Raw genomic sequence first — 18,233 nt, forward strand, 5'->3', positions numbered from 1 at the left:
AACATAAAAATAAAACAAAACTTTTGGGGCATCTGGATGGCTCAGTCGGTTGAGCGTCCGACTTTGGCTCAGGTCATGATCTCACAGCTCGTGGGTTCGAGCCCTACGTCGGGCTCTGTGCTGACAGCTCAGCGCCTGGAGCCTGCTTCAGATTCTGTGTCTCCCTCTCTCCCTGACTCTCCCCTACTCGTACTCTCTCTCTCTCTCTCAAAAATTAATAAACATTAAAAAACATTTAAATATAAAACTTTTTCATTTTCCAGTCAGAGAGCCTATGTTCGTTTATTGGGGAACTAAGTCTGTCCACATTTGGTATGAGGATTTATATGTTTGCACATGTTTTTGCAATCTGTTTATATTCTCCATTTCCCAACTTTTGTGTTAATTTGTCTTTAGCATATTTTGGCTTTTAGTTGATTGTCTTTCCTGCATTTTGTTGAATTGTCAACTTCTCTTTATTCATTGTCCCTCCACCATTACATCCCTTTTCTATAGTTCAAGTGAAATTTTAATGAACATAAAAATATATAAATCTAATTTTACATAATTATACTTAAATGTACAAATTCAGAGTTAATCATGAACTATGACATCTATCTATGTATGACAAAAATCTTAGCATGCTTTCACTTTTTCCACTCCACATACCGCCCCAACACACACACACACACACACACACACACACACACTTCTCATATTCATTTGAGGTTCTTTGGACTTTTCAATCTAGAGTAATATTAAATTTTGTGACATAATGCATCAGCAAATATTTAAACAAGAGCAAAAGTTTTGCAACTGCACTTGGCAAAATGAAAAATAAATCTCAAGAAAGGAACATATTGATCTCAAGAAAAGGAAGAGATAGAGTATATCTCTTTAACGAAGGTTCTGTGAACATCCAACTTTCTAACTCCTCAAATGTCCAAAACATTCTTTATCTTCACACTTGAAAAAATATTTGTGCATGCATATACATAGATGTGAGTATATAGCCATATATGTATACACACGTGTGTATATGTATATAAACACACATGTACAAGAATGTTCATCACAGCATTATTCATGAAAGCCAGAAAGAAGGGGAGCCTGAGTGACTCAATCAGTTAAGTGTCTGACTTCAGCTCAAGTCATGATCTCATGGTTCATGGGTTCGAGCCCCATGTCGAGCTCTGTGCTAATAGCTCAGAACCTGGAGCCTGCTTCAGATTCTGTGTCTCCTTCTCTCTTTGCCCATCTCCCACTCTTTTTCTCTCTCTCTCTCTCCCAAAAAAATAAATAAACATTAAAAAAAAATTGTTTACAGAGAAAACCAAACTGTCCACCAACTGATGACTACATGAGCGAAATCTGGTAACTCCATATTCCAAATGATGGAATATTAATTGACCGTAAGTAAAATTAAGGTACTGAAACATGTTCCAATATGGATAGACCTTGAACCATTAGGCTAAGTGAAAGAAGCCAGTCACAAAAGGGCACATATTATAGTCCACTCACATTAAATATCTGGAATAGGCAAATCTATTGAGAGAGAAAGTAGATGAGTGGTTTCCAGAGGATAGGGACAGTGTGGAAATGGGAGGCATATTATTTTATTTTGTAGTGCTATAAATGTTTTGGAATTAGATACTGGTGAATTAGATTCACAAAATTGTGAATATGCTAAAAATCACACAGAGCCCGACACAGGGCTCAAACCCACGAAACATGAGATCATGACCTGAGCTGAAGTCGGACGCTTAACTGACCGAGCCACCCAGGCACCTATATTTATTTCTTTTAGAGAAAGAGTATGAACTTGGGAGGCACGGGGTGGGGGTGGGGGGGGACAGAGGATCCAAAGTGGGCTCCGCACTGACATCAGTGAGCCCAATGTGGGGCTCAAACTCACAAACTGTGAGATCATGACCTGAGCCAACGTTGGAGGCTTAACCAACTGAGCCACCCAGATGCCTCTGAATTGTACATTTTTAAATGGTTACAATGGTGACTTTTATGTTATGTGAATTTGGTCTCAAAAAATCTTCAAAAATCACAAAATGAACATAACCTACCGCATCCATGAAATACTACAAATATTCAAGTAAAAATTTAATAATCATTCCATTTCTTCTCCTGTTTCTTGAGCCTAGAAACTAGCGCACACAGCCTGTTGTGAGTCCATTCACACTTCTTTTTATCCTGTTCACACAGACGTAAGTATGCACTCGTGTACATGTATATGCACAAACACACACATAGTTTTCATCATAGTATTTGTTGTAACACTGGAATCATCTGATGTGCATTATATTGTAGCTCATGGACATCCTTCAAGAATTATGAACCTATCTCATTCTTTTTTGACAGCTGCAATATATTCCCTTGTGTGTGCATTAGTTGGGGTTCTCCAGAGAAATAGAACCAGTTGTGTGTGTGTGTATGTGTGTGTGTGTGTGTAAAGAGATTTTATTATAAGGAATTGACTCAAGCACGTATGGATGTCGACATGTCCCAGGGTCTGCATTTGGCAAACTGGAGACCCGACAGACCCGGGAGAGTGTGCCTCTGGGCTATGTCCTAAGGCCCCAGGAGAGCTTCCAGAGAGCTCCAGGTTCCAGTCTGAGTGGTGAGGGGTGGCAGGCTTGAGACATAGAAGAGCCAACGTTTCAGTATGGTCCAAAGGCAGGAAAGAATCTGTGTCCCAGCTCAAAGCCAGTGGGGCAGGAAGAGCTCCCTCTTACTCAGCCTTTTTCTTCTATTCAAGCCTTCAACAATTGGATGAGGTCCATCCACATTAGGAAGGGCAATCTACTTTAGTGAGAGTTTATTGACCCTAATGTTAATCTCATTCAGAAACATCCTCACAGACATACCCAGAATATTTGAGCAAATATCTGGGGGCCGTATGGCTCAGTAAAGTTGACAGAAAATTAACCATCACAGCATGGATATACTACAATTCTTTTAACTGTTCACATGTTAAGGACATTCCAATTCTTCCTCGATTTTTCACTACCACAAGTTTAGTGCAGGAAACCATACACAATACCTGTATGTATGTTAATGTGTGTGTGTGTGTGTGTAAAGTGAACTTTTGCTTTACTTCCATAGAAAAAATTCTAAAACTTTAGGATTGCTAAGTCAGGGATACGTACATTTAAAAAAACCTTAAATAGATATTGACAGATTGTTTCCAAAACTGGTGTAGCAATTCACACAACCATAAGACGCTATTTTATATTTAAAGACCTAAATCGTTGTTGTTCGGCTTTCGGATGAGTGAAATTAGATTTCATTTGGGGTTTAATTTGCATTTTCTAGGTTGCATTTTTAGTCTCCTTTGCCATACTTTTCTTGTTGCTTTTTGTTTTTAAATTCCTGGGGTTTTTTCCATTATGATTTCTAAAGTCCTGTCTTCCTTAGGATGATAATTCTCTTCCTCTATAAAATTATACAAACATTCTTCCCATTTTAATATTTTTATTCTTTAAATTCTGAATTCATCTGGAATTAATTTTTATATATGGTGTGAGGTAAGATCTGGCCTCTTCACTCCAAGTGGAAAGTCAGTTGTGCAAGCGCCTTTACTAAAATAAATTCTCCATATCCTACTAAGTTGGAATAAAATCTTTAACTTATATAAAGCCTTCATATTCATTTGGTTTGAACTTTTATATGTTACTCTTCTATTTCACCGATCTGTGTTTATTCTTGTGTCATTTCAACAGTTTTGAGTATAGTAGCTTTATAAGTATCTAGTGAAAAAGTGACTTCCCCTATCCACTATTTTTTAAAGATTTTGTTTTGAAACAATCTCTACTCCCAACATGGGGCTGAAACTCACAACTCTGAGATCAAGAGTTGTACGCTCTACCAGCTGACCCAGCCGTGCACCACCCCCCGCCCCAGCCACTATTTGTACTTCTCATAATTTGCTTGAGCAGTCTTTGTCTATTGTTCTTCCATATAACTTGTAAACTATTTTTAAATCCCGTTCACATAAATAAGATGCTAATTAGAATTTCAATAATATGCATAGTTAAGCAATTATTTACATTTTCATATCATATGAATACATTTTGTCTTCCCTCTCTGTGTTTCTTACACTCTTAAGTCTGATTTTATATATTTCTTCATGTAGTTTCTATATCTTTCTAATTAAAGGTATTACTAAACTATTTCCATATTAAAAGGGTTACTGCCAACATATAAAAGGTATTGCTTATTTTCTATTTTTTTTAATCTAGGCTCTTCCCAATTATTTTAAATTCAATTTAGCAGTTTTAAAGTCTCTTGAGGTTTCTGGATATAGGGACTCACCAACTAAAACTCTATATGGTGTTGCATGATATAGTTTTTTTCATGTTTAATATTTTACTATAGGACTATGTTACATTTTAGTCAGAAATAAAAAGTATATCACAAGAAAGCTAGTTTTATTTATTTATTTTTAAATACTTTTTATATTTTTTATTTAATTTTTTAATGTTTGCTTTTGAAACAGAAAGAGAATGTGAGGAGGGGAGGGGCGGTGGAGGGGAGACACAGAATCCCAAGTAGGCTCCAGGCTCCCAGCTGTCAGCACAGGGCCCGATGTGGGGCTTGAACCCACAAACCGTGAGATCATGACCTGAGCCGAAGTCAGATGCTTAACTGACTGAGCCACCCAGGTGTCCCAAGAAACCTAGTTTTAAAACTAGCTTTGATTCATGCTAAAAGTAAAAATCATTTGCCTTTTCAGGAAAAGATAAATAAATCCAAGAGTTAGCACAAGAGTTGAACTTCCCAGTAAATAGGATCTCTGGCACCAACAGGTGCCCTTATTGATTTGATTTATTGATTATGCTTATATTAGTTACAGTCAGTTTTCCAGATTTCAGTAATGGTGCTTTGGTCAAATAAAAATGAAATAGATAAAAGGAAAAGAACAAAGGGAAGCAGATAATACAGACAAACTAGTGAAATCTAGGTCATATGAAATAGATGTAATTGTCACGCCCACAAGAGAAACTCTGAAGGTTATATTGCCATTCCTTGCCTGATCCTTCACGATTAGTAGTGTGCATCTGTATGACAGTAGGCATGGGGTTAGAAGTCCAGTTTGTTACTCTCAAGTAGAGTAAAGGCATCAGGTTCAATGGAGGAATAAAAAGGAGATTCAGACTTATTTTAGCTCTGCATAAATGACTGACCACTTGGGATAAACAAGCCATTTCCCACCCTCCTATTATCTAAATTCATTGGTTGCCATCATGATCATGATCATCATCATCATGCTTCATCCCACTGTAATTTAAAGAAGGAAAGAAGTATTCAGTTTATATTTGAGACTATTATGAAGAAAAGCCTTTGTACCTTTGACTTGAATGGGTTTACTTTAAATGTATAGTCTTGGGACACCTGGGTGGCTTGGTGGGTTGAGCATCTGTCTCTTGATATCAGCTCAAGTCATGATCCCAAGGTCGTGGGATCAAGCCCCAAGCTGGGCTCTGCTCTACTGAGTGTGGAGCCTGCTTGAGATTCTCTCTCTCTTTCTCTCTCTCTCTCTCTCTCACCCTCTCTCTCTCTCTGTCTCTCTCTCCCCCTCTGCCCCTTTCCCACATTCACGTGTGCTAGAGAGTAATTTAAGTAATTTTGGGTAAACCAGACATACAAAACCAAAAAATGCTAACAATTAAAAGAATAACTCCAGCTCACCTATAAGCAAATATTGGCCATTTTTTTAATTATTGAAATATAATTGACATGCAATGTTATATTAGTTTCAGGTGTACAACATAGTGATTCAACAATTCTGTATATCACTTGGTGCTCATCAAAGTAAGAGTAGTATCTGTTACTAGTGTAACTTTATTACAATATTATTAACTATATTTCCTCTGCTGTACTTTTCATCTCCGTGACTTATTTATTTATAACTGAAATTTACCTCTCTTAATCCCCTTCATCTATTTTGCCCATCCCCTCCCTCACTTGCTTCCCCTCTGGTAACCACCAGTTTGTTCTCTGTAGTTAAGAGTCTGTTTTGTTGTTTGTTTATTCATGTGTTTTGGTTTTTTGATTCCAGTCACACAGAAAAAGACGGCGGCCCCTCTTTTTATGAACTGAAAGATATCTGAGACAATAACTCCTAACATACAGAATCATATCTCCCTCACCTCTGCCTTACTCTATTCCCTGAGAATAGAGTCATAACTTTAAAAAATGCCTTCTACCGCAATGAGTTTGTGGTTTGAATATTACAGATCTTCAGTGGTAGATGTAGGGCAGTCTGATGTTATTCAGTATTATGACTGATTGTGACATGCCCTTCAAGAAGACATCCACACGCTAATATCCAGAAATATTAGTTTGGCCTTCATATCTGTCCACGAGGCAAAGACTATCACAACCATCGGCTGAACCAGACAACAGGTATACCACAGGCTCATCAGGGCATAGCTCCTGCTTGGGTCTTGGTCTTGCTTACTCTCGGGAATTACTGGATACATGAATCATTGTGAATTCTACCAGGATAGCTCCTACGTATCATCAAGACAACAGTCTATACCTTAAGCAACCAAAGTTGGGACAATGATGGGACATCTTTCTTTGCTGTGACATAGTTTTTTCCAGCTGTGCATTCTGTTCCCATGGCTACGGTCAACTACGTGACACTCCTTGGCATTGAAATTCCAACGTTCTTCATTCCCCAAGCATCCTGCGCTAACTCAGCATCCTGTGCCTTGCAACTCCAAACATCCTTGAGCCCCTTCACAAGAGCTGCAATTAATTTTAAGAATGTTTTTGCATTTTAAAATCTCTTAAGACTGTTGAAAAGCAGGTAATTGCCCAGAAAGTCAAGTATAACGTAGCAGAAGAATCTATAAGCAAGGCCACCATAATACCACACACGGGAAACCGAGAAGTAGGGATGTCCAAGGAGAAATCATACAAGACTTCACAGGGTGGCGTGATCTTGGCGGAATCCCAGAGTCTGAAGTCTGCTCCCAGTATTTGCAGATCTAGATCTAGCAAATTAATTTGTCAGTCTGCTCTGTGCTGATCAGGGTCTCAGGGACAGACTACAATACAGCTAAGCAGACTTATAAGAGGCTGGTGTATAAATTGAATTCAAATAACTTCATTGCTAAAAGATTACCCATAAACTAGAGGGACCGCATAATTTATTGTCTAAACTGTGACACTTTTAAGATCAAAAAAGGAGAATTGCTCAGCAATTAGGCTGGGACAAGAGGTGTAAACTGTGGTTGTCCAGGACAAAACAGGACATATGGTCACTTTATCCATAACTCAAACACTCATCTCCATGGTCCAGTGCATCTCGTACTTTGTGTCAAGGTCTCTGGGAAACCAAAATAATAACTTAAAAGTTGTGTGATCAGCATGAACTTAGAGCCAAAGGAGGCAGGCAGTTCTGGCCACAGATTGTAATATAAATATATTTTATTTTTTAATGTGCATTTATTTTTGAGAGATTGGAAGAGCACAAGCAGGGGAGCATGAAGAGAGAGGGAGACAAAATCCAAAGAAGGCTCTAGGCTCTGAGCTATCAGTGCCGGCCAAACCCACCAAAAGTGAGATCGTGACCTAAGCTGAAAGTCGAATGCTTAACCAACGGAGCCACCCAGGCACCCCAGTTTGTTGACTGTAATATAAATCTGTCCCTCAGGTCCAGTACGTTTCCCCCTTTGGACATCTTTTTTTTTTTTTTTTTTAATGTCTCCTGGCTAGGTCCACTTTCCCCCCGTCTATTCAGATAGGACACAATGTAGTTGGTTAGAATTCAACTTTCTGAGTTGCAAAAAACACTCCAGTCTTGCCCCCCTGAAGAGGCGTCCCCAGTCATCTGGACTTGAATGTTTTCCAGGTCTTCCCAGCCACATCCACCATCAACCATATCTTAATTAGTGGCAATAGGTGTTTAATCTCATTAATTAAGTATTAGAAATAAAATTACCTTCTGAGAATGAAAGCAGGGAGAAGCTATCCATAACAATATTTCTCTGCACTGATTTATACAAGATTATGTTAAAGCCATATGTAATTTATAGCTAAAATAAAAGGTATTAAATGAGATCAAAGGCTTTGTTATGGCAATTCAAGATACAGTAATTACCACCAAATTTAGTACAAGCCTGGTTGGTAATAAGTAAAGAAGATGTATGACAAATGGTCAAATAACTAAACCTATAATTGGAGGAAGCAAAGCTTTGGCTTCTATAAGATGTAGATGGGAACAGCAGGCTTAATCAGAACTTAGCTTAGAAACCAACAGTGAGCAGCCTGTAAGCATGTGCTTATAAATGCATTAACCAAGTAGTCAAGGCCAAATCAAAGGCTATTTAGAAACTAGCACTTGGAAGACATTTTGGGAGAGCATCATAATAACAGAGGTGCACATCTTGTCCAAGAAACAATGGGAATATTAAGAATGCAATGGAGGGGCGCCTGGGTGGCTTAGTCGGTTAAGTGTCCGACTTTCGCTTAGGTCATGATCTCGTGGTTCGTGTGTTCGAGCCCCGCATCATGCTCTGTGCTGACTGCCAGCTCAGAGCCCGGAGCCTATTTCAGAGTCTGTATCTCCATCTCTCTCTGACCCTCCCCTGCTCATGCTGTCTCTCTTTCTCTCTCCTAGAAATAAATAAAAATATTAAAAAAAAAAAAAAAAAAGAATGCAATGGAATGTGCTGGTTAGTAGCAACTTCTGCAAATGCCTTCAGACAAAAGAAAATTAGAAATTGTTTTCTCAGTCTGAGACACTGAAGCTCACAAAGAAAGTAGAATGACCGATCTCAGTAATCAGGGAGTTTGGACGTACACTTACTGTGCTTTGTCCAAGTAAATCATCTTTTTAAGTCAGTTTTGGAAGGCGGTGTTTCTATTCCACCAGATTCCGAGTCTAAAATGAATACCAGGGGGTGTTTGGAACCATAAAGACGGCAGGGAATTCAATAGGGCTGTAACGGCAACAGTGAAAACTCTAGGGCCAAGGAGAAGTAAACTTAAATCATTGGATGACAAAATTTTACACATACGATGAGAAATAGGAAGAGAAATTGACAAAGAAGAGGGCTTTGGAAGACTATACATCCATACTCCTACTCTGAAGCCATGACACTAAGAGAGTACCATCTCTTGAGGGCAAAAGCCTTCATCTGTGCCTGCGTTTCTTGATCTTTGTCCCTCATTTTTGTCTTATAATTCGTCCATTCAGAAGACATGGCTCAGGCCTTCTTAGCCAGGCCTTCATATAGCAGAAGAAGCATTTTCTCAACCTCATGGAAGAAAATACAATGATCCGAGCTTGCTGTAATAATTAAAAAACAGGATTGAGTTACGATTCAGTAATAAGCAACCCTCGAGGTTCAATAGATTAACACAGGAAGCTTATTTCTTGAACGTATAAAGTCTGTTGTGGGTCAAATGACGCACCAGTGCAACTGTCTTTCCTGAGATGACCCAGCAGTGCAGGCTACTTCAATATTGCAGCTCTGCCATTTCAATGGACCATCCCGGCCTCGCCATTGAAAGGGAAGGTTGATCAGAAGTATTTCACTGCAGTCCAGAAGAGACAATTTAGGAACTCTTTCCCCGCCCCCCCCCCAAGTATTTCTTTAAATTCCCGTTAGTTAAGGGGTGCCTGGGTGACCCAGTCGGTTTAAGGGTCCGACTCTTGTTTTCAGCTCAGGTCATGATATCATAGTTGTGAAATCGAGCCCCGATTCAGGCTCTGCACTGGGCATGGAGCCTGCTCAAGATTATCTCCCTCTCCCTCTACCGCTCACACTTCCTTTCTCTCTAAAAAAATAAGTATTAAAGGGGCACCTGGGTGGCTCAGTTGGTTAAGCATCTGACTTTCGATTTTGGCTCAGGTAGTAATCTCAAGGTTCATCAGTTTGAGTCCCACATTAGGCCCCATGCTGACAGTGTGGAGCCTGCTTAGGATTCTCTCTCCTCTCTCTCTCTCTCTCTCTCTCTCTCTCCCTCTCCCCCAAAGCAAATAAACTTAAAGTTAAAAAATAAAAATTAAAACAATAAATTCCAGTTAGTTAACATACAGTGTAATGTTAGTTTCAGGTGTACAATATAGTGATTCAATGCTTATATACAATACCTCATCACAAGTGCTCATCACAAGTGTCCTCCTTAATGCTCGTCACCCATTTAACCCGTCTTTTCATCCACCTCCCCTCTGGTAACCATCAGTTTGTTCTCTGCAGTTAAGAGTCTGTTTCTTGGGTTTCCTCTTTTTTCTTCCCCCTATATTTGTTTGTTTTGTTTCTTAAATTCCACATATGAGTGAAACCATATGGTATTTTTCTTTCTCTGGCTGACTTATTTTGCTGAGCAAAATACTCTGTAGCTCCATCCAGGTCGTTGCAAATGGCAAGATTTCATTCTTTTTTATAGCTGAGTAATACTCCATTGCATATATTTAATACCTCTTCTTTAGCCATTCATCAGTCCATGGATATTTGAGCTCTTCCATAATTTGGCTATTGTTGATAGTGCTGCTATAACCATTGGGATACATGTGCTTCTTTTAATCAGTATTTTTGTATCTTTTGAATAAATACCTGGGAATGCAATTGCTGGGTCCTAGGGTAGTTCTGTTTTTAACTTTTTGAGGAACCTCCATACAGTTTTCCAGAGTGGCTGCACTGGTTTGCATTCCCACCAACAAGTATAAGTGGGTTCCCCTTTCTCCACATCCTTGCCAACACCTGTTGCTTCTTGTGTTGTTAATTTTAGCCATTCTGACTGGTGTGAGGTGATATCTCATTATAGTTTCAATTTGTATCTCCCTGATGAAGAGTGACGTTGAGCATCTTCTCATGTGTCGGTTGGTCATCTGGATGTCTTTCTTAGAAAATTGTCTATTTGTGTCTTCTGCCCATTTTTAAACTGGATTATTTGTTTTTTGGGTGTTGAATTTTATTTTACTTTATTTTAAATATATCAAAGATTTAGTTCATCTTGGGTTCTTTCTCTTTAGATAAAATGAGCTTCATAGGATTTGATGAGAGATAAAGCATACTTGCATATATTTCTCTGTATCTTTTGCTTTATCCAGGTTTACTCTTGAAAGTAACAGAGAATTATTTTCCTCTTTCTTGCAACCCAGTGTTTGGATGTCAGCGTAAAGTTGACTGCATTTATTTTCTTTCTTTTTTAACATGTGTGGTTTCATTCTCTTTAGGTTTGGCCTTTCAGTCTCTTTCCTACAGCTGACTATTCCAAGGTAAATGCTGGAGTGTATATGCATGTTTGATAGAGGAATATTCGAATTTAAGGCTGACTTTCATCTCTGTGTCTCTTGTAAGAATTTATGAGTTCTATCAAGTAACAATAGTACTCTACTTTACTAGGTTTCATCTTTTAGCTTTCAGTGCCTGCTTTTAACTGTCCTTTGTCTTCCAATCATACATCAGATCCTACTATACTAATCTTTTTTTTCTTTAAAAATTTTTTTTTTAATTTACATCCAAGTTAGTTAGCATCTAGTGCAACAGTGATTTCAGGAGTAGATTCCTTAATGCCCTTTACCCATTTAGCCCATCCCCCCTCCTCCACCTCCTCTAGTAACCCCCTGTTTGTTCTCCATATTTAAGAGTCTCTTATGTTTTTGCCCCTCTCCCTGTTTTTATATTATTTTTACATCCCTTCCCTTATGTTTATCTGTTTTGTATCATAAACTTCTCATATGAGTGAAGTCATATATTTGTCTTTCTCTGACTGACTAATTTTGCTTAACATAATACCCTCTAGTTCCATCCACGTAGTTCCAAATGGCAAGATTTCATTCTTTTTGATGGCCGAGTAATACTCCATTGTGTGTGTGTGTGTGTGTGTGTGTGTATGTGTGTGTGTATGTGTGTGTGTGTGTGTGTATACCACATCTTCTTTACCCGTTCATCCATCAGTGGACATTTGGGCCCTTAACATACTTTGGCTATTGTTGATAGGGCTGCTATAAACATTGGGGTGCATGTGTCCCTTCAAATCAGCACTCCTGTATCCCTTGGATAAATACCTAGTAGTGCAATTGCTGGGGTGTAGGGTAGTTCTATTTTTAATTTTTTGAGGAACCTCCATACTGTTTTCCAGAGTAGCTGCACCAGTTTGCATTCCCACCAGCAGTGCAAAAGAGATCCTCTTTCTTTGCATCCTCACCAACATCTGTTGTTGCCTGAGTTGTTTATTTTAGCCATTCTGACAGGTGTGAGGTGGTATCTCATTGTGGTTTTGATTTGTATTTCCCTGATGATGAGTGATGTTGAGCATTTCTTAATGTGTTGGTTGGCCATCTGGATGTCTTCTTTGGAGAAGTGTCTATTCATGTCTTTTGCCCATTTCTTCACTGGATTATTTGTTTTTTGGGTGTTGAGTTTGATAAGTTCTTTATAGATTTTGGATACTAACCCTTTATCTATTGAGTTATTTGCACATATCTTCTCCCATTCTATCAGTTTCAATTTAATTTTGTGGATTGTTTCCTTCGCTGTGCAGAAGCTTTTTATTTTGATGAGGTCCCAATAGTTCATTTTTGCTTTGGTTTCCCTTGCCTCCAGAGATGTGTTGAGTAAGAAGTTGCTGCAGCCGTGGCCAAAGAGGTTGTTGCCTGCTTTCTCCTCTAGGATTTTGATGGCTTTCTGTCTTATGTTTAGGTCTTTCGTCCATTTTGAGTCTATTTTTGTGTGTGGTGTAAGAAAGTGCTCCAGGTTCCTTTTTCTGCATGCCACTGTCTAGCTTTCCCAGCACCATTTGCGGAAGAGACTCTCTTTATTCTATTGGATATTCTTTTCTGCTTTGTCAAAGATTATTTGGCCATACATTTTTGGGTCCATTTCTGGGTTCTCTATTCTGTTCCATTGATCTGAGTATCTGTTTTTGTGCTAGTACCATACTGTCTGGATGATTACAGGTTTGTAATACAGCTTGAAGTCCAGGAGTGTGATGCCTCCAGATTTTTTTTTCAAGATTGCTTTGGCTATTCAGGGTCTTTTCTGGTTTCATACATATTTTGGAATTGTTTATCCCAGCTCTGTGAAGACTTCTGGTGTTATTTCAATAGGGATTGCATCGAATATGTAGATTGTTTTGGGTTGTATCGACATTGTTTGTTCTTCCTATCCAAGAGCATGGAATATTTTTCCTTTTTTTGTGTGTCTTCTTCCATTTCTTTCATAAGCGTTCTATAGTTTTCAGCGTGTAGTTATTTCACCTCTTTGGTTATGTTTATTCCTAGGTATTTTATGGGTTTTGGTACAATTGTAAATTGGATCAATTCCTTGATTTCTCTTGCTTCTGCTTCATTTTTAATGTATAGGAATACAACTGATTTCTGTGTATTGATTTTATATCCTTCAACTTTGCTGAATTCATAGATCAGTTCTGGCAGGGTTTTGGTTTTTTTTTGTTGTTTTTTGTTTTTTTTTTTGGTGGAATCTTTTGGGTTTTCCATATAGAGTATCATGTCACCTGCATAGAGTCAAAGTTTGACTTCCTCCTGGCCAATTTGGATTCCTTTTATTCCTTTGTGTTGTCTGATTGCTGAGGCTATGACTTCCAATACCATATTGCATAACAGTGGTGACAGTGGACAGCCATGTTGTATTCCTGACCTTAGAGAGAAAGCTCTCAGTTTTTCCCCATTGAGGATGATATTAGCAGTGTGTCTTTCGTATATGACTTTTATGATCTTGAGGTATGATTTTTCTATCCCTACTTTCTTGAAGGTTTTTGTCAAGAAGAGATGCTGTTTTTTGTCAGATGCTTTCTCTGCATCTATTGAGAGGATCACGTGGTTCTTGTTCTTTCTTTTATTGATGTGATGAATCACATTAATTCTTTTGCAGATATTGAACCAGCCCTGCATCCAAGTATAAATCCTACTGGGTCGTGTAAATATCCTTTTAATGTATTGTTGGATCCGGTTGGCTAGTATCTTGTTGAGGACTTTTTCATCCATGTTCATCAGGGAAGTTGGTCTATAGTTCTCCTTTTTAGTGGGGTCTTTGTCTGGTTTTGGAATCAAGGTAATGCTGGCTTCATAGAAAGAGTTTGGGAGTTTTGCTTCCATTTCTATTTTTTGGAACACCTTCAAAAGAATACGTGTTAACTCTTCTTTAAATGTTTGGTAGAATTCCCCTGGAAAACTTTCTGGCCCTGGATTCTTGTTTTTTGGGAGATTTTTGATTACTGATTCAATTTCTTTACTGGTTATTAGTCGGTTCAAATTTTCTATCTCTTCCTGTTTCAGTTTTGGTAGTTTATATGTTTCTAGGAATTTGTCCATTTCTTTCAGATTGCCCATTTTATTGACGTATAGTTGCTGGTAGTATTCTCTTATTATTGCTTTTATTTCTGCTGTGTTGGTTGTGATCTCTCCTTTTTCATTCTTGATTTTACTTATTTGGGTCCTTTCCTTTTTCTTTTTTGAATAAACTGGCTAGAGGATTATCAGTTTTGTTAATTCTTTCGAAGAACCAGCTTCTGGTTTCATTGATCTCTTCTACTGGGTTTTTGGTTTTTTGTTTTGTTTGGTTTGGTTTGGTTTGGTTTTGGTTTTGATAACATTGATTTCGGCTCTAATCTTTATTATTTCCTGTCTTCTGCTGGTTTGGGGTTTTATTTGCTATTCTTTTTCCAGTTCTTTAAGATGTAAGGTTAGGTTGTGTATCTGAAACCTTTCTTCCTTCTTTCAGAAGGCCTGGATTGCTATATGCTTCCCTCTTATGACCGCCTTTGCTGTGTCTCAGAGGTTCTGGGCTGTGGTGTTATCATTTTCATTGGTTTCCATGTACTTTTTAATTTCTTGTTTAACTTCTTAGTTACCCCATTCATTCTTTAATAGGATGTTCTTTAGTCTCCAAGTATTTGTTATCTTTCCAAATTTTTTCTTGTGGTTGATCTTGAGTTTCATGGCATTGTGGTCTGAAAACATGCACGGTATGATCTAGATATTTTGTATTTGTTGAGGGCTGATTTGTGTCCATTGTGTGATATATTCTGGAGAATGTTCCATTTGCCTTGGAGAAGAATGTGTATTCCCCTGTTTTAGGATGAAATGTTCTGAATTTATCTGTTAAGTTCATCCAGTCCAGTGTGTTATTCAAAGTCACTGTTCCCTTGCTGATTTTCTGTTTAGATAATCTGTCCTTTGCTGTAAGTGGGGTGTTGAAGTCCCCTACTCTTATAGTATTATTAGCAATGAGTTTCTTTATGTTTGTGATTAATTGATGTATATATTTGGGTGTTCCAAATTTGTAGCGTAAATGTTTACAATTGTTAGATCTTCTTGGTTTATAGACCCCTTAATTATTATATAATGCTCTTCTTCATCTCTTGTTCCAGTCTTTATCTTAAAGTCTAGATTGTCTGATATAAGTATGGCTACTCCCACTTTCTTTTGGTAACAATTAGCATGATAGAGGGTTCTCCATCACCTTACTTTCAATCTGAAGGTGTCGTTAGCTCTAAAATTGGTCTCTTGTAAACAGCATATAGATGGATCTTGTTTTCTTATCCATTCTGTTACCCTATGTCTTTGGATTAGAGCATTTAGTCCATTGACCTTTAGAGCGAGTACTGAAAGATATGAATTTATTGCCATTATGTTGCCTGTAGAGTTGGAGTTTCTATTGGTGTTCTCTGGTCCTTTCTAGTCTTTGTTGCTTTTGGTCTTCTTCTTTTTTTTTTTTTTTCCATCTTTTCTCCCCTCAGAGAGTCCCCCCCTTAAAATTTCTTGCAGGGCTGATTTAGTGGTCACGAACTCCTTTAATTTTTGTTTGTCTGGGAAACATTACCTCTCCTTCTATTTTGAATGACACCCTTGCTGGATAAAGAATTCTTGACTGCATATTTTTCTAAATCAGCGCATTGAATATATCCACCACTCCTTTCTGGCCTGCCAAGTTTCTGTTGAAACTTGCTGTGAACCTGATCTGTCTTCCCTTGTAAGTTAAGGACTTTTTTCCTTTGCTGCTTTCATGATTCTTTCCTTGCTTGAGTATTTTGTGAATTTGACTATGATATGCCTGGTTGATGGTCGATTTTTATTGAATCTAATGGGATTTTGTGCTTCCTGGATTTTCATGTCTGTGTCTTTCCCAGGTTAGGAAAGTTTTCTGCTATGATTTGCTCACATAAACCTTCTACCTCTTTTTCTCTCTCTTCATCTTCTGAGACTCCTAGCATTCTGATGTTATTCTTTTTTAATGAGTCACTGAGTTCTGTAGTTCTTAAATTGTGCTCTTTTGCTGTTGCCTCCCTCTTTTTTTCTGCTTCATTGTTTTCCATAAGTTTGTCCTCTATATCACTGATTCGCTGCTCTGCTTCATCCATCTTTGCCTCCGTGGCATTAATTCAAGATTGTAGCTCAGTTATAGCATTTTTTATTTCATCCTGACTAGCTTTTACTTCTTTTATCTCCATGGAAAAGGATTCTAATCTATTTTCAGCCCAGCTATTATTCTTATTATCATGATTCTAAATTCTGGTTCAGAATTTTGTATCTGTGTTGATTAAGTCCCTGGCTGTCATTTCTTCCTATTCTTTCTTTTGGGGTGAATTCCTTCATTTCATTATGTTGAAGGAAGAAAAAGAATTAGTAGAGTAAAAAAAAATTTTTTTAAATTAAAAACAACACCAAAAAATCAAATAAAGAATGGTAGATGCTAGCTGTGTTGTTGAAAGGAGCTTGATAGATTAGGGGGGAGAGGGAAACATAAGAAAAGAAAAAAAGAAAAAAGAAAAATGTTTGAAAATTTGAAAAAATGAATACGATAAAACACAATAAAATAAAATGATGGAAATAAAATAGAATTTCAAAATTTTATAAAAAGTAAATCATAGTAGAAAAAATTTAGAGAACATCTTTTTAATAAAAATAATTTTTTCTTTTTTTCTATTCAACAATAAGAAAAGAAAAAGAAAAAAAACTGAATAGATTGACCAGTGAACAGACTGAAATACAATTGAAATTAGATTGGTTTCCCCTAGAAGTCAAACTATGAAGCACTTTATAGTCTGTAAACTAAGCAGGTGGAGAGACTTGTGGTGTTCCTCCTCAAGAGGGCCGTTGGCCTAGTTGGGCAGGTTTAGTGTAGCAGCTCTGTTCTCTGCTAGATGGTGCGGCTTGGCTTACTGGGGTGGATTGTTGTGGCGCATGTAGATGTGTATGTTCATGTGCAGGACAGGTGAAAAAGGCATCACCCAGCTACCCAGTCTCTAGTATCAGAACTCTGTGCTTTCTCTGACCAGCAATCAAGCACCCTTCCTTTGTCTCTGGCTTCCATCCACTCCCCACTTCTACACTGTCTGTGACGAAGCTGTCAGACTGCCAAGCGGCATCTCTCTCCTGAGTGTTATCTCAGATGCTGCTGTGTTTCCCAACTCCTCACTTCAGAGGGACTGCAGCCTTGGACCATTCTGACCCTCTGGGGGAAGGTCTTACCAAGCAATGGCCAGGTGCCCACCCACCCCCAGGAACGTTCGAGAGACCATGCTCTCGACTGCACCAACCACCCCCAAAATGTTCACATGATCGTGTAGCAGCAGCATTTCAGGGTTTATGGGAAATTACAACACACATCTGGCCCCAGACTTCCCCCTTAATGTCTTTGGTCCAGCACCAGCGAATGTGGTTGTCCTCTGGGGTCTACCAGGACCTTTGCCTGTGGGGAGGCCACACAGCCTCTGCCAAATGTCCTTCCAGCAGAGGAACCACCTCTCCCCATGCTGCCCGCGGACCCTCAGTCTTTGCTCTCTGTTCCTGGAGATTTGCCCTTCCCACCAGAGCACCACCAGGTATGGAGCTACAGAGTTTCAGGCTCTGTGCTGCCTCTGTTTATAGTCTTAATGGAATTTAAACCCTCTCATTTCTCTTTTCTCCATTTTTTGTTCAGTCCCTTGCATACTCTTCCTTTTCTCTCCAGTTGCTTTTGGGGGGATTGCTTTCCCATACATTCCCCCCATCTCTGTCCTCTTTCCACAAGCAAAAGCAGCTCACTGACCTCCATGGCTTCTCTTTCCCCAGTTCACCTCCCTGCGCCACGTATCTGCCGAATTCTGTGGTTCAGGTTGTACAGATTGTCATGTTAATCCTCAGATCAGTTTCTAGGTGTGCAAGATGGTTTAGTGTTGATTTGGCCACATTTTGGGGACAAGAGATGCAAAATAACCTTCCATGCTATTCTGCCATCTTGGCCTTCACCCTGAGTGTTGAGTTTTATAAGATAACA

Source organism: Hyaena hyaena, unplaced genomic scaffold (genome assembly GCF_003009895.1).
Source record: "Hyaena hyaena isolate Hyena2069 unplaced genomic scaffold, ASM300989v1 scaffold_12, whole genome shotgun sequence".
Taxonomy (NCBI): Eukaryota; Metazoa; Chordata; class Mammalia; order Carnivora; family Hyaenidae; genus Hyaena; species Hyaena hyaena.